Source organism: Neolamprologus multifasciatus, chromosome 13 (genome assembly GCF_963576455.1).
Source record: "Neolamprologus multifasciatus chromosome 13, fNeoMul1.2, whole genome shotgun sequence".
Classification (NCBI taxonomy): domain Eukaryota; kingdom Metazoa; phylum Chordata; class Actinopteri; order Cichliformes; family Cichlidae; genus Neolamprologus; species Neolamprologus multifasciatus.
This window is the reverse complement of record NC_140451.1, coordinates 18859334-18882864: the sequence shown is the minus strand read 5'-3', so window position 1 is coordinate 18882864 and position 23531 is coordinate 18859334. Positions and strand designations below refer to the sequence as shown.

Below are 23531 nucleotides of genomic sequence, written 5' to 3'. Positions count from 1 at the left end.
CATGTGATTTCCAGTATGCAAAGGAAGCCTGTGCTGGTTTTGGTTCCAGTTAAACAAAGACTTAAGGGGTTATTGATGTTAATTGACTTCCAGCGCTGTTCATAGGTTGCAGTGAAGACAACTTTTAGCACACATCAGTGGGTGTGCTGATATCTCAAAGTGATAGTGAGTTAGTCCATATTACGAATGCTCTGCTGCTTGCTCTGAATCGCTGGCAACATTTAAATAAACTGACGTAAAGAAAACTACTGAGCAAGTTAAGACAAGCAAAAGTCTGTAGATAGTGCTCAATCATTTTTGGGGTGGTGAATGGTCTAAGAACTGACATTTTTAAAGGTGAAAAGAGTGGAGCAATGATGCAGATGAATTAAATTTATTAAAATAATAAATATATTAATATTAACTCCCTGCTAAGGAGTTTTCCTGCTTTTTTCCCCAAGTTATTGCAAAAATATTAAGTTGCTTATTACAGTGCAACATATGGTTTTAGGGTCTGAGTATTGGTGGAAGTTTCAGGTTTGCAGGTCCTTGGTTTTTGCTGTACAAACACTTCTAGTGGCACTTTAATATAATCCCGCCCTGCAGATGGATGGATGCAGATGCACACACCTTAATGAGTTATTTAATCACACCAAGTAATAAAAAAAAAAAAAACTCAGGGAAGGAGCAAAAAGAACCAAAAAGAAAAATCACAGACAACCTCATTTAACCAAATATTTTAATGCATTTTATAAGTGAATCAGCTGTAAATGAGGGTTTAAGAGAGCCAGGGTCACACTTCAGGGTTGTTACATTACTGATTATAAGAGGCTCCTTATTTTCTTGACAACTGTGTGTGGGGAAAATGGATTATGCTTGCTTTCTTTAACCTTTAATGCTGTGGACCAGATGTCCCTACTAAAGTAAACTGACCCTGCTACCTGCAGTATATCACATAACATTACACCTTGACAGCTGCTCCTTTTGACTGGCACTGATTTCTGCATCTTAAGATCTGGTGGAAACCGACCCATATGTCGACGTCTAAGAAATTAGGACAGGCTTTCCTGCAGCTCCGGTTTCATGGATGAATTAAGCAGGTGGAAGTCTATTGTGATGAGAAGAAGAGACCCTATAGTGTGTTCCCAGGACATAAGAGGGGACAGAAGTAAGTAAGTGGGGGGCTCAGTGCAGACAAGCTGGCTCAGAGGTAGTATTTCAACTGTTGATGACTTTTTATGGCTAATATTCTTTTGTTTCATATATTGCCCATCACATGCTGTAAATATTAGTTGTTTAGACTGTGAAGCAATATCTGCATGGTCACATGCTAAGAAGATGGGAAGATTTTCCAAAATAAAGCACATTTTCATATTTATCTAAGTATATCTTAGAGAAAACTCACCAAACAGTTTTAAACACGCTTTAAATCACAGGAGAATAGTTACAATACTTGCAAATTACTGTAGAGTATAACCTCAGTTACTTGGACACGAGGTTACGAGTGGGTTTGTAATCTGTTTTAATGTTAAAGCCATTCTTTAAGTTTATTTGTTGACTTTTTTGTTACTGCCTTACAGTAAGGTTTCAGGTTTCAACCTCTTGGCCCTCTTGGCAGGGGCCTTTGTGTGTGGAGTTGTATGGTCTCCCTGTGCCTGAGTGGTTTTCTGACCACAGTCCAAAGACATGCACGTTAGGTTAACTGTTTTTTCCTAAATTGGACCTATGCATGGAGGTGGAAATATGCAGTTGTCTGTTTCTCTCTGTGTTAGCCTTGTCCAGGGCCTTGCCTCCACACAGCTCCACAAAAGCCCACTGTGAGCCTAAGTTAAGAAGATACTGATGTATGTTCTTTTCTCATCAGACCAAGCAATGTTTTTCCCAATCTTCTGTTGTCAAATCTTGATGTGCCCATGCTAACTGTAGCTTCAGTTTCCTGTTCTTAGCTGGCATAAGTGGCACCAGATGTGGTCTTCTGCTGCAGTAGCCCATCTGCTTCAGTGTACATGTTTTGGGTTGAAAGATGCTCTTCCACATACCCTGGTTATAATCACTTCGAAACAGTCTGGTCATTCTCTGACCTCTGATTTCAGCAAAGCATTTTCTTCCAGAGAACTGTCACTCATTGAATATTTTCTCAATTCAATTATATATAAACTCTGGAGACAGAGTAATATCCCAGAAAACCGTCAGTTTCTGAAATACCCACACACTTCCCTTAAATCACCTTCTTCCCCATTCTGATGCTTGGTTTGAACTTGTCTTAATAACATCTGCATACCTACATGCACTGGTGTCATGTGATTGGCTGATTAGACCACTGACATCTTAAGCAGTGCAACTAACAGAGATCAGGGAATTTAAAATAACAATTAACTGTCCAATAAAGACAAAATGTACACAGTCTTTTGGTCTTTGCAGAATTTTACATGCACATTTGCATGTTGGAAAAACTGCTAATAAAACATTCTGTCTCGAATCAATGGCATAATAAGACACAAACATAAAACTCTATTAAGGAATGTCTTTTAAAGCGATTTATATAATTTAGAACAATATTCAAGTTAGCAAAACAACAAGCTCAGTAGTTACTTTCAAACACTAAACTAAAAATGTGCAGTTTTCTGAACTGTTGATTTTCTTCCGTTGAGCTTGAAAAAACTAGTTCGCACATGGATAGTGTTTACAAGTTTTAAATGAGGTTTTTATATCAGTATATCAACCCCACTGGCGCAAAGGCACGAGCGTGAAGGAATCATCGGATGTCGCGGCCCCCCCTCTCACAGCCCCTGCCTTCCCCGTCCCTGTCCTGAACCTTTACTGTTGCGGATCGTTTCTCGAGCCCCCGCTGAAGCACAGAGTGAGCCCGCCTCGCAGAGCGCTAGATCGGGCTGTGCCGGTGACAGTACCAAACACCTTCAACCTGAGCAGCAGCCGTGGATCAGCAGCATATCAGAGCCGCCGTGGACTGCGCGGCTTTGGGAAAAGAAGCGGACTGTAACTACGGGGAACGGACGGCAGAGTCGATTTTTTTTGGCGTGTTGGTGCTCTGAAAAAGTTGTATCTGCTTGGGACGCACAAGATACCCACTGCTGAAGGAAATATCCCCGCACGGGTTGGTTGTAAATAACATCTTTAAAGGTGAGCAGATCACGCAGTGTGCAACAGTGATTGAGTGGGTGTTGTGTTTTTGTGCTGTATTTTAACAGAAGGGTTAAGGACTTCTTGACTTTTATCAAGCGCCCTCAAAATGCTTTGTCCACGCATGCAAAAATAGAAATAGAAGTAGTTGTTGAAGTTTAGTTATAATTTTATCGTAAAATACGAATTTTGCTTAAACCTGCGTGGATATTTATGTAAAAGTGTGTTTTGATTGTGCTGAGTTGCGTGATTAGAGTATGTATGGCTTACAGTGTAACTGCATGATCATTTGATTTAGTGATAGTTTGATCTGAGTACTTGTGCAGTTAATCTACTTGAATGCAGTGATTTGCTTTACACGAGTTTCCTCAGTTTTTCTTCCTCAGGAGCGTGTGTGTGTGTGTGTGTGTGTGTGTGTGTGTGTGTGTGTGTGAGAGAGAGAGAGAGAGAGAGAGAGAGACAAGAGAACAAGCTTTACTGTTATCTTCATCCAGCTGTGTCAGTGAATAGGGGGGCTGCCCCTTGGAAATGGCACACATGCACACTTATTCCTGCAAACCGCGTTTCCTGTTATGGCCGTTTTCCTCTCTGAAAATGCGCAGCCAGTTTTGTTTGTATTATAAAGACAGAAGTGGATGGGAGAGGATGAAGTGAAAATGATGAAAAGGAAAGGTCAGACAAAGAGAGAGGGAGAGCTCTCATGGCCATTTGTTTTATGCTCTCAAGGCCTACTTTAATTTATGGATTGGGTTTGAGTTGAATTGGAAACACCCAGGGTCTGATTGGACCATAAATAATCCCCACAGGAGTAGATATAAATGCTGAAGAAGCAGCATGCCTGAGATTCTCTCCATCTTTCTCATCTGCGGTGAACCCTCACAGATGATTGATGCGTTGGGTGTCCTGTTGTCACAGCTGTACGACTTTAGCTGAATGCAAACACGAGTACAACCACGCATGAATGAATGCATGCACGCTGCAAATGTGAATTTGTGAATGCTCGGCACGCACATACTCCATCCTCTCCTGCACAGACTAGTAGCATCACAGCACCATGATGTGCTCAAGCATCATGCTTCCTCTTTGGGAGAACCTATATCATACTGCTCTGTCACTGCAACATAACACAGCTAAAGAGAAGGGGGAGAGGGGGATTCGGTAGCAGTGGGAGGTAATAACCAACCTGTCAGGCCATTAGAATTGAAGTAGCTAAAGAGGTGGATGGGGGACAGGTAGGGGAAGATGCTTGTGATCATTTAAATCACATGTCCCCTTCACAGCAAGTGAAACCCTGAGGGGGTGAAATGTGAGGCAGCTAAGTGATAACATTACCAAAGTCATGGTTGCTTTTACAGCATCTTGTCCTCAAATTGTTTTCCTTGTCTCTTTTCCTCCTCCCGTTTTCCCTTTTTAACAAGGTTATGAAAATCCTTCTGCCTCTGCGGTCGAATAACGTGACCTCCCATCTTTTTTATTACATTAACAATTAAGTGTGAAAAAAACTAGATCACAGCTGGAGGCGCAATCACAGCTGATGCACATCTGCCAGCACTTGAGGTGATGAAACATTAAAGACGCAACCCACTGCTCAAAATGTCGCTCCGGCTTTGGCAGCTTAATTTGCCCATTAGATAATCTCAGCCGAAAGTGACACTTACATGAACGTGCTCACACATGCACACACACACACACACACACACACACACACTTACATAACATGTAAAGGAGAATCCCTCGTGAAGCAGCAAACATCATTATCCCACAACATTAAAACCACTCGCAGGTGAAGCGAAGTGTTTGGCTCCCGGCATTCATGTGGACATTAATCATTACCAATCTAAACGTGGTTGTTGACTCAGAATCCCTCACAAATACCTTGTTCAACAATAGTGAGCCTGAGAAACAGCCCCAGCCTTTTAAACTGTGAAGAAGCCAGAATATAACTGAGCCACAAGATGCCACACCACAACCCTGAATGTACAACCTTGTACTGAATTTCCCAGAGGAACCCACCCGAGGGATTAATAAAGTTTCATCTAATCTAATCTAATCTAATCTAATCTAACCCACACACAGGCCCTACCAAACCTGAAGGTGCCAGACACCACAGGGGTCCCGATGGCCCCTGATCAGTCAGAAATACTGATCGATGCCTATTAAGTATTAGGTTGGTGGTTTTATTGTTAAGGCTAATTTGGTGTATAGATACAGCACAATCTGATCCAGAAGACTATCGCTCTGCAGTGGTGATGATGATAATGATGGTGATGTTATTAAAAAGTGTGCAAACAGTGTGTCAGCACTGTTATCTATTTAGATGTAATGCAGACTGCAAAAGCCTCGTGCAGCTCAAACTATCTCACGCTGCTCTTATTTAATAAACACTGCAAGTACATTTGAAAGAAAACAGGAAGTGTCTTTCTTTCTAACTTTCTAACATGTAAACTCCTCTGTGTGGAAGCACCACAGGAGCCTTGAATTCCTCAGAGAGAGTCAAACGCAGTCAGAGGATCTCAACAGATACCTTTTCTCCATTTGATATTTTGTCTTTTCCTGTGCCTCCATTTCATGTCTTCAATTGCATGTCAGAGAGAAGCTCTGTTTGATTTTTATGTAGTAGTTCAGTGTTTAATATGCTTCTTTTTTTTTGAGCATGTTGGTTCAGAGATTCAGTTTCCCCTCAGCTGTGATTTTTCTAGCAGTGCGTCACTAAGATTTCCATCACAGTTCCTCGCTGTCAGCCTATTAGAACAGGACATGAGCAGGAGCACAGCAGGGGAGAGACAAGCTGTCAGTCAGACACACACACATGCACACACACACGTGCGCACAAAGACTGCCCTTGTATGTGAGACTGTAATTAGTAGCTGCCTGGGTTTGCAGTGACCTTTCTTTTCCTTTTTAAAAAATCCCCATTCAGGACCATAAATGTTGCAGCACCGCTAATGACTTTACTTTACAGCATCTTCATGGAGTTTTCATTTTTAAAGTCACTTGAGGTGTTATACTGTTGATCGGGTTAGTTATTTAGACAGACTTATTATGGATCTACATATGAATCGCTCAGCATAGGCCAGCAGACTTCTGAAGTAATTTTAAATGAAGCATTTATACGTGAAAGGTTTTAAAAAGCCTTTCCCCAGCTTGCAGTCCTGTGATTGCACCATTCTTATAGAAGAGAGTGCTGGATGAGATCATTCCTCCTCTGTTTGCTATTGTAATTTTCAGTGATCAATCATCAGATAACTTTCGGAGTTTAGCATTTAAAAATAATGTATGTACTAGTAATGTCCATACTGTTAAAAGCTGATTATAGACACTTCTAAGCTTCCTGCAGATGTATCATTGCTTTACACATTTCAGACTCTAAGAAAGAAATGAAAGAAAGTCACATTCATTTTAACTTTGACATTCAATATTTAACTTGCAGAATAAAATCAACATCACAGGTCATCATTTGAGGTAGTTCTGGTTCACATAATGATGACTACATTTTTCTGCTGCTACTGAAGTGAAGTTGTTGTAAGAAGCTTGACTACAGCAAATCTATATCATTTCCTTGTTAAATATTAAAGGAAATCAGGGTTTTCACAGTTAAGTTTAATTTTATTTCATGAAATCTTGAGTTACTGATGGCTTTAGTAAAATAAAAGGATTCTTGCAGTAGCAGTGCACTGTGAAATGTTGTAATGGGCAAGCAGAATTCTTATCAACAAGTGGCACTGGATCAGAAATTGCGTGCTGACTGTTTCCTGTAAACACTGTTGTGAGAAGGCCCTCGTCATTTTTCCCCCGAATCCTTTCTGTTGCATACTTTCAAAGCTTTTTTTGAACCCATTAGAAAAATGAAAGCTGGGCCCTTTTGACTTTCTGACCCTGTAATGCTGACAAGAAATCCATGTGGTATTTTGGGTTTATGAAGCTCTTTACTAAATGAATCAAATCTTTGAAAATCGCACTGCTGCATCTCGTCAGAGGAAAGCAAAAGAAGGAAGGAAATGGGTACACAGGAGGCGCAGTTGGTCTGCAAAATAAAGTCAGATTCGATTCTTCTGACTGTGACACTCGAAATAACCCACATTTATCAAGTCATGTATACATGCAGCAGGCTTATCCATCAAGCTGCAGGAGATCAGGTCAGATCTGCAGAGAGAGGCAAGGGTAGATGGGGGTAAATGGTACTCCAGAGATTTAGTATTATACTTCTTTTTGTTAAAGAATGCGAATCAAATGTCTCTAAAGCTTCCTTCCTCCTTGCCTCTTTGCAACTCTTTTTTCTTGTAGATGCCAAAGTCTAAAACTAGTTCAAGATAACCTTGATGACATTACCCAGATTAGTTTTTGGAGGTTGGAGAGCTCACTTCACAAACACAGAAGACAACTGTTTTCTCAGCTGAAGCGGATGAGTAAAGCGACCTTTGGCTCCATTAGGTTTGAAGGTATGGCTACAGTATTCCCTCGATTGTCGCGGGGGTTAAGTTCCACACAATAGGTGTAAAACCCACGCTCTTATAAACCCTTTTTACACTCTTAAACACACTTTGGAGACACATCCTTACGTATTCAGCAAGTCCACCAGGTAGTTTCGCATATTGAGCGTCTTGATTGTGCGAATAACACCATGAGCCATTGGCTGGATCAGCGATGGGGTGTAGTTATTAATTTTTTAGGCAGAAAATACTTATTTTACTGCAAAAATAATTGAGATCTAAAAAATTAAAATAGGCAGCAGAAACCTGCGATTTAATTAAATTCCCACAATATAAATTTACAGGTAAATTTGGGATGTCAGCGAAAGGTGAACTGCAATATGGTGCAGGAGTTCTGTATGTGAAGCTGTACGAGCTCACAGGGACACATGTGGCCATACAGACTACTGAACCACTACTGCTCTCTCATTGTCAAACAGCCCATAGCCTCAGCTTGCCATTACCTCCTTTGAGGTTTTTTTTTTGTTTTTTTTACAAAAGAAAAGCATCTATTAGATGGCCCATGAACATGCATGCAGCAGGCCAATTATCATACTCTTACAGAACCTTTCCAGCGCCAAAGGATACTCAAAATGTGTTCTTTTTCCCCCCTTTTTTTTCTTTGCGTAAGTAGATTGCAGTTCAATTAAATTGCCATTGCAATCTGATAACTGAGATGGCAGGCGGAGATGGGCTCTGAAAGCCCTCGCAGTCTGTAAGAAGAGCCGGAATCAATGCAGGGTGGAGTAAGTCATGGTATAATGGACATTAGTGAGCAGAGCTTTGGCACAGATCACATTAGAACCAGCAGTGCTGAAGTCTGCCAAGTGCTCCAAACATCCATTAGTAGACCAATCAAACTGTGTTTGCTCAACACTTATGCATTTGTTCACAGCACCCCAAAGATCCCGTAGAGAAGCTTCTCAGAGTCACTGATTTTTGTCTGGAGCAACAAAAATCTGTTATTACGTGCTCGACCTTTGCAGTGCACAAATCCGTTGGCCGTCCCGTTAGGAAAGTGTCGTCATTGCACATGGAAATGGTTTTCATCTATCTGGGAACAGCAAGGCCTTTCTCCAGCTCTTTCTCTCTTTTTCTGAAGAGAAGGTAAAGTGGCATCATATGTCACTAAGCATCACTTCACTGCTGTCGGGAGGGTGATGTATGAGGACCGAAATGGCCAGTGCTGAAACAGCAGACCACACACACGCACGCAGACACACACACAAACGCAAGATTGATGGATGACACGAGTATTAGGTCCAGAATTGAGGCTCGTTGCCTGGTGGCTGATAAAAGATTTTAAGAGGTGGACAGGTGACGACCTACAGCTGCAACAATTAGTTCTTAATGGTAGCAGTCTTTGTTTTTATGAGAAAACTCATTCAGGAGACTCTTTTTCCTTTTAGCTAGGCAAGAAATTGCCTGTTGGTTGCATAGTTCCTAACGTGACTAACAGAGGCCTGCTTCCATTTAAGCGTGAAAGTCATTGATTAAGCTGTTGGTTGATTTGTCTTTATTGGAAACCTGATTTGTGCCAGCAAGGGAAACAAAGCATGAGTTATTGATCCAGTATAAAAGCTCATCAGCGCCTGCCGGTGTGGAGTTTTAGATAGGAAAACACTGCATATTTGTTCTTAGCCCTGCCAAACCTCAGTCGAATTGAATCAGTGAATTTTCCAGCTTACAACTTACAGTGCGACACCCCTGAGCTAATAAAATAAGCAAAGATTTCGTGACACCCAGTTGTTTGGACATGTGTTGGATTTATAGATTAGATTTCCTCCACCCTCTTGGTCAGCCTTCTTCCCCATTGTGCACTCGACGGAGTGAAGCCAGCCCGGAGGATGCATCTGCCAGATGACCCCTCTGCAGAATGCGTACCATGCAGTGTCCCACCCTCCTCCCCCTTTCCTGCATCAGCTGACTAGCTTGGGTAAACTGTGGTTGGCTTGTCTGTGGAAGCGGAGAGGGGACGAAGGCTGGGGGCTGGGAATTATTAACCATGAGAAAAGTGTTTACATCGTGACTCTAGAGTATCGCTGCATACTGTATCTCTCTGGCGTAACCTTGGGATCAATCCCTCCTTTTTAATTGGCGACAGATGTCGCCTCTCTCATCATCTGTGCCTCAATCGCTTTCGTTCTCATACGCACATGTAAGGCCCCGATGTTCCCAGAATTCTTCCGGGAACCTCTGGGATCCCATCCCAAATCTCGATAACATAACTCCCACCGCCCTCTCGTCCGAGCCAACACTTCATCCCTCAGTTTATGAAGCTGTCCTGTCACAAGTGGATTGCCAAGACTCAGCTGGCCTGGAAGCTGTCCTGCGCTTATGAAACATTTGGCATATTTTTAAACTTACTTGCAGTTTATGGGGTGATGCTGTTACTTGGTTTCTGCTTATTTTCAGTGAGGCTTGGGCTCAGACTGACAATGCTGAATCCTGGAGGTGCTGTCTGCGTCTTTGTCATGGTGTCTTTGTCTGCTTGGCATTATCCTGCAGAGGATTGTGTCCATCTGGTGGATGAGATTTCTTGGAAATGAAAGGCACGGATAGGATAAAACGAAGAAAGACAGGGCTTGTCTTGTGGCTGATCGGTGGAAAAGTAAAACCAAGTCCCTCAGCATGTGTCCGTGAGTGTGTGCCCAGCTAAAATTTAGAGGAACTGTATTAAACAATGAGTTCAGTCTTTCTTTGCTTATTTCACATGCACACGTCCTCAAGCGTCCCCCAGCTTCACTCTGTGATTTGACCTTCAAAAGATGTATTGTCCAAATAAACCTTTGATATTCATATTATTATTATTATTATTAACAGGCTTGATCAGCGTGAAGCTCGCTGTGTTTGAGGCCTTGGTGCCCCCACCTCCTCCTCCTCCTACCAAAGCCCAGACTGATGGCAGACAGAAGTAGGTCAAAGTTCAGTGGAGCGTCCTGTCTGGGGAGGAGGATTGGAGAGCTGGAGGGGGAGTTAAAGGGCATTTTTGGTGCCAAGGACCTCCTTCCTACATGGTGGGGGTTTCTGTTTTTTCATATTAAAACTTTTAAAAAGTTTAACAAAGTTCAAAAACTGCTTAAAATAACAGCCTTGGTACTCATAAAGGAGTTAATTACCTCGCACTAATACTGAATGTTAAGAAACAGCTTATAAATACTCTACTGATCACAGACTGTATAAAATAAACATAGATTTCTTCATTGCCACATCTGTATATACACAGTCTGTGCTACAGATCAGTAATGATCCAGCTGATTGCATTAAAATGGGGTTTAGCTGGCGGTGATTTCATGCAGCACTCTCATGTACATGTATGAAATTCTGCTGTTGTAAAGGGAAAAAAAGAAACTCATTTTAGGAGGTAATAGAATTTAATTTATAAAACGTTGACTACGTATGAATGAATGAAAATGACTTAAAATTTAATATATGTTCTTACATTTGTTTTTGGGGAATTCTTTAAAAAAATAATAAGTATCTATAAAAAGATATTTTAGCAACCTCTTGATTTTTCTGACCTGTAGTAATGGATTTCCTCACCTTGCTGTGGGGATGAAGAAAAGTACCCCATTATGTGTGGCTGTGACAGTGTTGGGTGGAGTTACAGGTCTAACGGACTCTGCTCATAAATAATGGTGGGTGCAGGGTCTCTATGTCACAGGTACACTGTAACCACAAACTCCCCTGAAACCCTGCACTATAACCCTATGCAATAACCTGACGGGCACCCCCCTAAAAATGTAACCATACACTGGTTTATCTTCTGTCATCTACTGCCTTATTTTCTGTTTCGAAGTGTTTAGAAGAGAATTGATCACCTCGAGTGGAGAAAATTCCCAGCAAACGACTCTTTTAGTGGAAAAATTGCAGAACACCACACACGAGTGTAAATGTTGACAACGGTTGCTATTTCAGTGATAATTAGTGTGTGATAATTAGCCTTAAAATGTGCTCAACACTGAACTATTAAACCAGAAACATTTAACTCACGAAAAGTTACACGTCCTTTGTTCATTAAGCCTGGTTGTTTGATATAGCCCGCTTCTCTAAACTAGAACTACGACTAAGACTCTTTAGCCATGCTAGTGGCCATTTGCAACTATGCTATGTGTTAACGTGTCCATATGAACACAGTCTGTATATAAAAGATAGACGTAGCCACCAGGTCTGGAGCACAGGTTCAAAAGATGTTAGGTTATAAATTCCTATGACTTTCAGGTTTTTCTCTATACAGCATGGTGTTAATTTTGTCCCATTCAAAGTAAAATGAATGATGCAGGCAGTTTTAGGGTGTGGCTGTCTTGTGATTAATAAGTTGTTTGGTGTCTCTTGTGCTTGGTTGCACTAAGAGGCTCTAAGCAGTCAGAAATTCAGGTTTTTTTGGTTAGACATTTTTATTTTAAGCCTTTTTCTTTCTTTAGCCAAAATTAACATCCATGTAGATATCCCTGAAGTGCACGATCGACTCGACCCTCTCGCCTAAATTTGAGGACCTCGGGTTTCAAAATGCCCAGATCTTGATCACCAAAATGTGAAACTTAAGCTTCAAAGCAGCAGATCGTAAATCAGTCGGTGGGATTAGGTTTCTGTGTCTGACACAGTCTGAAGCAACACGCTGTTGTGCTACAGAGTCATGTGGTGTAATATTGATATGTATCTCAGCATTAATAACATGTTTAAAATGGTCATGTTGACCCTTGTGAAGCATGCCTTTGCGGATTAGGATGTCTGGATTGAGGCAGGGTCAGACTGCTGGGTTTAAATTGAGAAGGGAAAGCTGCAGAGGACAGCACTTCAAAGGATTGTATCATAATCTTTGACATGTTATCATTGGTGCTCCAAAAACATCAGGGGATCTGGTGGGTTTTTTTTATTCTATTCTTGCTGTCTCGCATTGGCTTGTGTTATGCAAGAAGGCTTTCAAAAATCTGATGTTATCTTTGATATCGGGGGGAAAATAAAAGAGGAGGAACGGATGCCATTTTTCTTTTCTTGGAGCATTTTCCCAATTAAAACTTCAAATATCTTGTATAACTGCTGTTGAGCTATTATACAAGATATTTATACAAGATGCTTATACAATTATACAAGCTTTCAACATAGCAGGATTTGCTGGTGTACGGAGTTCAAAATGAAGCCCTAGTCTGCTGTCAAAGATCAAACAGACAGATTAAGGTGGAGACGGAGCAGTTTGGAAGGCTAGTGCGGCAGATGCAGGGATGAACGGATGAAATGAGGCCAGTGTCATCCCGTCTCATTTATTATGCAGGGTTGGGAGGGGATTAGCTTCACTTACATAACTCTATCTCTCCCACCCCCCACCCCCCACTCCCCTAACTAGCATATCTCCCCCTTTTCCCCACCCTCCCCAAACTCTCTCCCTCTCTTCTGAGACCATTCGATTGGTGTTGGCCTCTTTGTTATTCCAGTATTTTGTTTCTCTGTTCTTTTTTTTTTCTTCTTCAAGAGAAAAATGCATAAAGACAGGAGGCAGCTGGAGACTGAAAATGGAGGGACAACAGGGAGAGATGTTGGAGAGACATAACGAGAGAGACAACCATCAGGAATAGAAGGAAATGGAAGACACAATCTTTATTACAAGCGACGGTTATAAAGATCTGCAGATAAAGCAAAAGAGGAAACAGGAAGAAAAAGGGGGAATAGGGGAGCTTTGGGGGTGGATGAGAGAGTCTATTTATAGTTTATCCCTGCTGTTGGGTTAAACCGCATGGTCCAGTGCAGCACAGCTCAGTGTCCATGTCAGCCCTCATGTCAGTCTCCATTAGCTCCACGCACAAACACGCACTATATATATAAGTTATGTATATACCCCAAGGATGTAAACACAGGCTGTCACGAGAACATGGGTATGCTGACCTGCCACTGAAGTAAAGGAAAATTACACACCAGCAGATCTGAGCGTGTGTGTGTGTGTGAAGCACTGACGTGCTGGAGATATTGGTCAAACAGCGTGTGACAGAAAATCGGCAAAAACTGCACACTATTCAGCTCAGCTCTTCGACAAAGGCTGCACTTCTGAGAGGATTCAAAACACACACACAGACTTTTTTTGTGTTCCTCTGACATTTCCTCCTGCCTTCACTTCTTAATCTTGGGAATAAGTTAATCACACCATCTCTTCAAGCTCCTTTTTGTTCCCAGATCACATTTGCATATCTGTTCACTTCCTCCCTCTCACGCTCTCCTTCGTACGTACAGCTATAGGTGCACGTGCAGGTAAATGCATGTGTTTCAGAGCGAGAAGCATGTTCACTCGACCCAGTCTAACTGTGGTCTGAGTCTGATGTCATTGCTGCTGCAGGAAAACGCACACACACACAGGCAAAAATGCACATTCATTTAAATTGATTGAATGCAGGAGTGCAGTATTTCTGAAATACTGCAGCTCTGTTGCAAATATATAAATATATTTATTACATTTGGTCAGTAATATATATTTTGAGCACCTGCCATGTTGCATAGGAAGTAAGTTATTACTGGTGAGCTGAATGCTGTGAGAACAGGCCAGCTACTGTACACGTTTATGGATGATTCATGCAACAGTCTTGGGGTTGCACAGGACCTTGTTTGTTTCTTTTGCTCCTTCCCCCCGGCTAACCTGCTCCAATAACACACTTACTGTGACAGAGGGTACACATTCACGAACGCACATAAAACCAGCATTCACTACGTGCACATGTGCAGGCGTCTGCAGGAAGAGTGATCAGGTGCTTTCACTCCTGCAAAGTACGCTAGCACATACTGGAAGAAGTTTTCAAGAGAATAATCTCTTGATTTGAGAAAAATGACAACTTTTATTGTGTCTTAATAATGCATTTTCATTGTGCAGTCAATAAAAGACGCTTAAACATGATAGATAACCAGTGTGAAGCAGCAGCCCCCATACTGAATCTGTGTGAAAATTGTGTTTGAAATAATGTAAGAAAAGCTAAAGATAGGGAGGATGGAAATAATAAGAGAGGAGAAAAAGCGTGTGAATGAAGAGAGATGATCCATATCCTCCAGACAGACAAATTGTTACAACAACAGTGGTGGGGCTGATAGAGCTGGAAACAGACAAAAGCAAGACAAAGGCTTTAGCTCCGGCTGTGATTTAAGCACTGAAAAGGAAAAGGAAATTTTTTCCTGCAGTCATTGTTTCTCATTTGTTAATCTTCCTCTGTGTGGTCACCTTTTGCTCATCCTGCCCATGTTGCATTGTTTCTGCATAGAAGACCCTCATTAGTCATCAGCTGTCGTCAAACATGCAAACTCATCATTTGTTCTGCCAAGATTTTCATAAGAGGTTGACGGTGTGCAGCTGTGGCCACACATCAGCTGCTGCTCTTGAGCTCGGTTACAGAGATAAACTTTACCCACCGCTGCTGCTGCTGCTGCGGCTGCGGCCATCCCCTCCAATCTCTTGTCATCTCATCTAATCTGACCACAGAGGAGGATGACTTATGATCCTTAGAAACATTATAGGAGTGGAGATAGGGGTCGAAGAGTCGGAGTGCATCAATTAGACCTTTCACTTTAGGCTGGAGAGTACTGATGAGGTCACTCCCCTCTGACATAACTAAATACGTTCATTCAAATATTGTAAATTTGTTTTTTGTTTCTTTTTTTCTACTCACAGATTTTATATTTTTGATTACACAAAAAAGAGGAGTGCATGGTTATCATGGTAACCAAACTGGATGTCTTGTCATACACTTACTGGCCACTTTATTAGGTACACGCTAGAAACATTCCTCAGTGATTTCAGTTCATACAGACATGATAGCGTCACACAGCTGCTGCGGATTTGTCATGTGCACATCCGTGCTATCAATCCCCTGTTCCAACACATCCCAAAGGTGCTGTACTGCTTTGAGATCTGGTGATAGTGGAGGCCATTTGAGCAGCCATCAGAAGATGGGCATGTGGTGGTCATAAAGGGATGAACATGATCAGCAATCATATTCATGTAGGCTGTGGTGTTTAACTAATGTTCATCTGGTTCTAAGGGGGCCAAAATGTGCCAAGAAAAGATCCCCTACTCCAGGCCTCGAGAGCCGGTGTCCTGCAGGTTTTAGATGTGTCCTTGATCCATCACAGCTGATTTAAATGGCTAAATTACCTCCCCAACATTTCTTGAAGTTCTCCAGAAGCCCGGTAATTAACTAATCATTTGATTCAGGTGTGTTGACCCAGGGTGTTATCTAAAACCTGCAGGACATTGGCTCTCGAGGCCTGGAGTTTGCCACCCCTGCCCTACACCATTGCACCACTACCACCCTAAACATTCATACAAGGCAGGATGGATCCATGCTTTCAGGCTGTTTACATTAAGTTTAGACCCTAAGATGTGAATTTCACAGCAGAAATCAAAACCCATCAGGCCGGACAAAATTTCTCCAGTCCTTTATGGAAGGATTTTGGTGACTGTGTGAACTGTAGCCTCCGTTTCATGTTCTTAGCTGACAGAAGTGACACCTGGTGTGGGCCATCTGCTTCAAGGTTCAATGTGTTGTGCATTCAGAGCTGCTCTTCTGCATACCTTGGTCGTAAAAAGCGGTTATTTGAATTACCGTTTTCTGTCTGTCAGCTTCAAGATGATAAATAGCAAACGTTCTCTGGATAAACATTTCATGGCATCAACAAGACATGTTTACCCAGTGCAAAGCATTATTTCATAAGAAAAGCAAAGGTTAGAGAAAAGTCAAATGCACAGAGAATTATTACTTTTTTTAATCGCCCTAATTATTCTCATGCACCACCGGAGGGGGCCAATCGGTATGGGAAAGACTTCGCTTAGATAGATGATAAATGAATGGATTTCTGTTATAGCAGCAGAAACTGAAAAAAACCCAAACAAATATAAGTAAAATAAAGTGGCCCAGTGCAGTGAGGCAGCTCAGTGAACTAGAAAAGACCCAAAATATCTGAATAAGTAGCCAAATAAAGTAAAATAACTGAATTAATTCCAGCCAGAAAAACAAATTCCCCTTCGGGTTGCATTAGGAAGGAAATCCTGCATAAGTCTCCCAAGTGGAGCTACCAACTGTGGCAACTCCTTGTGACAAGTCTCAATAATGTGGCCGTGTGTACCTTTTTAAAGCAGTGTACATAGTGTACTGAATATAGGAAAAGCAATCAATCTGAATGAAGGTTAAAATAATCATTTAAATAGCTAGTGCAATAGTTTTGCACAGCAGATAATAAAATAACTTTATACTATATTATCTGTTCCTTCTGTTATTTGTTGCTACGAACAAGTTTCACTCAGGACTGAGTGTGAGCAGCCATCATTGCAGCTGCCAGATTTCACATCATTGCAGGCTGCCCTCTAGTGAACAATGCTGGATCTACAGTGATCCTGATCTGAGCTCCTTGGACTCACACGTGAAGTGCAAACTAACAGGACTGAAGCTCGAGAGCATCACAGGCACACACAGTCCCTGCTGGGTTTTTTTTTTCTTAACCTGTAAGATGAATGGGCCTCATTAATCATGGCCATTTGTCTTTAGTTGTAAGTCTAGAGGTCAGTGATTAAACCTTGTTCTTTGTATCGTAGCCAGCTCTCTGTCTCCTTCTCTCTCTCTCTCTCTCTCTTTTCTTCCTCGCTCAGAGGATCAGAGGGAGAGCTGCATTTCGTCGCTGCTCCGCTCTGCTTTTCATGGCTCTGATGTTGTCTGCCACCAAATCCCAGCTGAATAAAAGTCAGAAATTGAAGCAGCAAATCATGTTTTATGTATGTGTGCTTACACAATGAAAGCAAGATAGAAAGTGGGCCAAGCATCACACAGGGCATATTATGGCAACAAAGCAGCTTTCCACTTTCTTGGGAAAACGGCACCCGCAACAGCCAGAGTGCCAGACACCGAGTACAATATGGCTAATGACAGAGAAAATAGAAAGAAAGATACATAGAAACTGCATTACCCGACTGCTCTTTTCCTGGGAAGTGCTTTACGATTCCCATTGATTCTATTCTATTCTTACTCAATACGAGCATCCGAGGATGAGCAATGTGACAATGGATGCTACGAGACGCTCGACACCTGTCCCGATTTTTCACATTATGCAGAAGTAGTTTACACTTATATGTTTTCAGGTGTTTCGGGACACTTAGGTAGCAGCAGTTGTTCAATTTCATGATCAGCCAGTATTTATTTTCCTGGATATTGATGAATTAAATTAAAATTCTAGAAAATGGTGCAAAGGTGAAATTTTAAAAATGTTTTTATAATAGAAATGATGATGATTTTTTCTTTTTCTTTTTTTTTTTTTTTGTCTGAACAACAGTCCAAACCAAGATGAAATAGTTTACAAAGATAGTGGGAGTATTATTTGGAAAGAGTCACTTGCTGTGGTGTATCTCGATTAAAACCCTTCTGTGTTGATATGAGCAGTGGCTCAAACTGATAAAATTCACTTTGTGTTATGAATTGCAATCTGCTTGTTTAAACAAAATAGCTGATTGCTTTTCCCCTATTCCATTAATATATGTGCGTAATATTTGTGAGTTTTGGGCATAGAAGTTGGATGCTGACATGATGAATATCACCCACTGGTTTCTTGACTCCCATTTTAAAGCCGGGAGTTCAGTATTTTTGACATCACCGTCAAGGTATTTTGAAACGTCAGTGAGGTAACTGTGAAACTGAGAACACTGAGTGCTAATAGATTAGCAAACTGTTAATCACAAGCTAACTCTAGCCTAAATTGTACCCTCATTTACTGTGTGTTTTGCTCTGTACCCTGCCTCTCACCTGATAGCTTCCATAGGCTCCAACCTACCCTGCAACCTAGCGTTGGATAAGCAGAAAAAACAGGATAAAAATAGCAACTGAAACTCACCAGGAAAATATTTACTGCGCTATCAAGTCAGGTGAGAAGTTGGGTTATTTTCTCGTAGGCTGTGTTCACACCAGAATGAATAAGAATCTGGTCTTTGTCTGAGGTTATGCTTTCACACAAGCAGAACACAGTTGGTCACGCTGATGCTCGGTTTAGGTGAGGATGGTTTCTGAGTAGACTGTGCAGGAGGCGGGTGAGTCACTGAGTAGCTGTGAATTCAACCGGTTATTACCTGAGATATGCAAATCAGCATGTTTGGAAAAAGGTATAAAGCACCTATAATGCTGCTTTCCATTTACCTCAGAAGTCGGATGATTGAGGTGGAAGTGATGTCACTCCTGAGTTGCATGTGTTTCAGTAGTGAAGTCAGAAAAACAAGGAATAACAGAATTTTGTTTTGCTCTTTAGCAAGATAGAGTCAGTCATGCATCATTATCATATTAGTGCAAAGCGTATTGTTTGTTTGTTTGTTTTTTTTAGCACTTAAAACCACCATTGCCACACGTTCGTGGATAGACCCTGACTTACTTAGCTGGTCACATGTCTTATGGTTTTACTGCTTTTTACATGCCCTGAAGCAATCTTGGATTGTCTTAGGGTTGGTGGGGCTGCTCTGACTGTCTGATTTTGGAAGTCTGGCTTGAGGGGGCGTTCCAGTTAAAAATTCTGTCCTCCAGTGAAATGCATCATAAGTTCCTTCTTTTTTTTCCATCTTTTTAAAATTTTCAGATTTCCCATTTAATGCGGGAATCTGATAATGGTCAACTTTTCATGATTACCTGACTTTTTTTTTACATTAACCAATCAAGAGAATAATTGCTGATATTGTATTATACAGTGATGTGTACAGTGACAAATTTCTCCCATTAATACACTTAGATACATCCAGTACGTGTATTAATGGACTGAACTGAACACTTCTCTGTCTCTCTTGCTTCATTGTGCAAGAGTCACCTTGGCACAGATTTAGCCGCGCCTTCTGGGTGACGCCAGCGACTTTCGCCTTCACCCTCCTTCGCTCCTCCCTCAACAGAACACCATACTGCATCTCTCCAGTAACCGAAAACTACTACTAACATAAGGATTGCTTTGATTTACAAAGTGAACCTAAGACAGCCAAGTGCACACACAAGCTGCATGACCTTACCGCTACCCTCAGCTGAAGTTAATACTGCAGCACCGTGCAGGAGCCTCTGTCACAGTGTCATTGTCCTGACATACAGTGTCATCCCTGCAGTGAGGACATATGCTGCTATTGCGATGTAATCTATCTAGCAGTGATCTAAGGATGAATAATCTCTATCTAATCTGCACCCATGGGTTTACATCAGCCCATCATACTGGGTGAGATCTCATCGCCTGATTAGACAGAGAGCATCGAAGCGAGATTTTATGCCTGTGTGTGTATGTGTGTGTTGAAGCCTTTAAACCACTGCGGAGATCATTATAGCATCACAGGTCATGTTTTATTGCCTTGCAGTGGGTTTTATGACAATTAAAAGACAGGCAGACCAGGGTTAGATCTATAAATCTGTGTGCATATTGATGTATTTGCACATTAGTGTTTCTAAAAAAAAAAAAAAAAAGAATTCTTGTATTTGGCTGTGAGCTGGCCTTATGGGACACTGCTTGCACTCACTCTTCATTTATCTGTGAAGCTTAAAGAGGGTGAATAAATTTACCCACTCTCATGTTATCTCAACAAATTTTCCCCCGTGTCTCTGTGGAAAGGCCTTTACCCTCTTGCCACCCCGCCTCCGTGTTAGAACATGCTAGATGCCCTTGACCCACCCCGTTTCTCGCACCTTCCCCCTCACAACGTTTCCTTTACTATTTGTTTCGTGGTGTTAGCGGCTACAAATCACGTGTCCATCAAATCAGGCCTGAAGCACAATAATCATCTAATGGCAGAAATCCCAGACCCTGATTGCCACTTTAATCAGTCATACCTTGGCTTAAAGCCTTACTGACCTCTGTATTTCAAATCTGGTTCTAAATTTGTGAGCTTTCCTGTTAACAGACACAGATGGACACCCGGTTTTGTTTCATTGTTGTTCCATGCTGATGATATTTGGGCTTCAGCTGGATGGAAGCCATATGGGAACCAAGTTAGTCAATAATTGTGTTTTATGTGGTCTTTTGATTGAATTAAATGGATTGTATGGATTTATATGAAACGTAATGCATTTGCATTTTTAAGCCAATGATGATCGCTGTTCTTTTCTGATTTTGTTTTGTTGGACACAAAATTACACAATCAATTAAGGACAAATGTTAAAAAAATGTGACATATATGGTTTAGATTGATGTGAGAGCTGTGTGATGCTCCGGTCCTTTTCGTTGTTTAAAGTTTGACCAGAAAAAACACCAAACTCCGGCTGGTCTCAGCAATTCTAGGAAAATCTGTCAATGTGATGGTCTGTGTTCTTACAGTCTATCTGTTGGTGGCACTGGCTGTCAGTGCCCAGTCAGCACTGGTCTGTGATTCCTGAAAGCCGCTCTATATCCTGGCCTGGAGGTCGGGTGATGTGGCATTACTGACCCCCTGGTGTACTGGGACATGGGGGCCAAAATCAATAGTCGTATCATATCGCTTCAGACTCTAACAAGCTGACTGATTACCTCATTGGCTGCCCGTGAAGATAGTGGAAAAGAAGAAAGAGGGAAAAAGGGTGCAATCAAAAGATTAGGAAAATTACAAATAAAAACCCCCCAGCAAAGTAGCAAAGTTTTTTGGTAGGGGTGGAAATAAAATCCTCCCATGTGCATGTACTGCAAACCACAAGAAAAATGCTATAGTTAATATTATTGGACACCAGAGGGTGGTAGTACTAATGGAACTACATTTACACTTTGAAGTTATGATAAGGTATTTAGGCACAAGTGTATTCTGAGGAAGCAGAGTTGATATTATGGGCAAACACATATTCTTTATCTGCTCATAGATACGTTTTCTTTCTCTTTTTCATTTCATTTTATAGCCTTAATGATGATTTTTCCATTTCTCTTCCAAAGATTGGAACCACATTTAGTTTTAGGAAACTTGTGCAAAACTCCAGCTGTAAGAGCCGTAATACAAGATGACAGTTTAATTTAAAATTTGTGCAAATTTCATGATTCTTTTTTAGCTCTTGCACAAGAAAAGCGTGATGTATAAAGATAAATATTTGTGTATTTGTAGAAAAAACATCTACTGTCATACGTGTGAGACTTAAGTTACTATGCAAGCAGCTCAAAAGTGGCTTGTTTAAAGACAGGAGGAAGGAAGAGATCAAGGATTGTAGATTTTATTGATCAAAAAGTGCATTTTCAGCTTCATGTTAGGACTGTGGTCACTGTGAGGTCATCACATTTGCTATTTCTGACTGTGTTTTTGTTTTCATATGCTAACCAATTTAGATACATTCAAATCCACACTGTAGATTTTAGATGTTTGGCCCTTACTGTTTCAGTTCACTCGTACCTGACGGACACAACTGGTCAGATTAGTTCATCTTAACTCTTTGTTTTTCCTCAGGCCACGGTCCACCTGAAGAGAATCCCAGAAAGAAGCAAAGTCCTGGGATGAAAGCTCTCTGCCATTTTCCTCTCTCCCCCAGACCACCAGGAGGAGGACGCTGGGTAACACACTGAGGTAAAGAACCACGCTAAAAAACAAAAAATAAAACACCCTCTGCAGACAAAACCCTTCTCTGATAACGCTGACCTTCAGTATTTGCTGACTCAAGCATCCCCCACTCCTCCTACTACCCACTCTTGTTCTTTCTTGCCCTCCCTTTTGTGTTCTTTCTCCCTTCTGTTTTTTTTTTTTTTTCTTCTTTCTTTTCATGGGAGCCGTCAATGCTGATCAGTGGACTGACAAGGTGTGGGCTCATATTAGAGTGTCCTCATTTTGTCACACAGATGCAAGCACATTTATGGAAATAGGGGTCTTGGCCTCTTTGATGCTTCTGTTTAGGGACTAGATTTGGAGAAGGATAGCAGTTGGAGAATGTGACACAGGGGTTAGAGGGAGTAGAGGAAGAGATGAGGGGGTCAAGAGGTTAGAAATTTGCGGCTGAGCTCATGCTGTTCCATACTGTAGTCGAGTGCCTCACATAAGGCACCGAAGGTGCTGCTAATCAAATTGTCTCATCCAGAAAACACAATTTTCTTTGACTTCACTTTTTTTTTTTTTACACACCTAATATAGCTAATGCAGAGAATATTATGCACTTTTTTGTGTTTGTTGTTCTTCCAAAGCAGTCACACAACAGTCAATCCTGACATTAACCCCTTATCATTTCTATCAGCTAAAGAACAGTAAACGGCAGCACTTGTAAGATATTTGGGGTGATAATACTATGTTGTCAAGGCAGCAGCAGCTGTCTTCCTCTCTTCTTTCCCCTGTATCCATTACAGATCTGCTATCTCCGCTGCATTTTTGTCCTCCAGTCCTCCCTGTCTCAGCCCAGCTGTCTCCTTCCTTCATTATCTGTCCCAAAACACAACTCACCACCTGTGTTAGAAGGTCGTTTTCAGAATACAATACAATCCTACTTAATATTTAATTTTTTGGTTGATACCTGTTTAGTAAATGCTAACGCTTCACTGAACTGTATTTGGCTGGGTAAAATGAGATTTAATGTGATAAACCAAAGCATACTTTGTCCTCATCTCTATAAAGAGTTTCAGCATCTTTAGAAATGTTTTCTGGGTTTTAAGGTACAAGTTCACAGTAAAATTGGCCAGAGTGTATTCAAGTAATACCTGTGGTCCAAAAGCTCTGGTTTCAGACTGCTCTAAACACTTAGTTTCAAACATTTTTTCTACTCTTGGACCTGTATGATGTCACTGACAGCAAATATCCCAGGCACTCAGCTGCTCCTCCCAAGTGCTGTTCAAAGTTTCTGTTTGAGAAGGGCAGCCAATTAGAACAAAGGAAAGAAAGTCAAACTGCTTGTTTCAGAAAGTGGATGAACTCAGGGGCTGCAAAAAGTATATTGTGTATCATTTTGAACTGTGAAAACTACATTAGTAGAGTTCAGCAATGAAATATGGAGTTGAAAATGAGCACAATATGTCCACTTAAATGATTTATATTAGTTTTAGATA

The 23531-nt window shown here is 41.3% G+C and overlaps 1 protein-coding gene across 1 annotated transcript in view; it reads left to right on the top strand.

Moving 5' to 3' along the window:
• Positions 1-2803: 2803 nt before the first annotated feature.
• lzts2a (leucine zipper, putative tumor suppressor 2a) overlaps positions 2804-23531 on the top strand; it is a 43898-nt gene continuing 23170 nt past the window's right edge. Inside the window, exons 1-2 of the mRNA XM_085183086.1 lie at positions 2804-3120; positions 21955-22071. The gene's annotated coding sequence lies outside the window, so the exon portion shown is untranslated. The remainder of the gene's footprint in view (positions 3121-21954; positions 22072-23531) is intronic.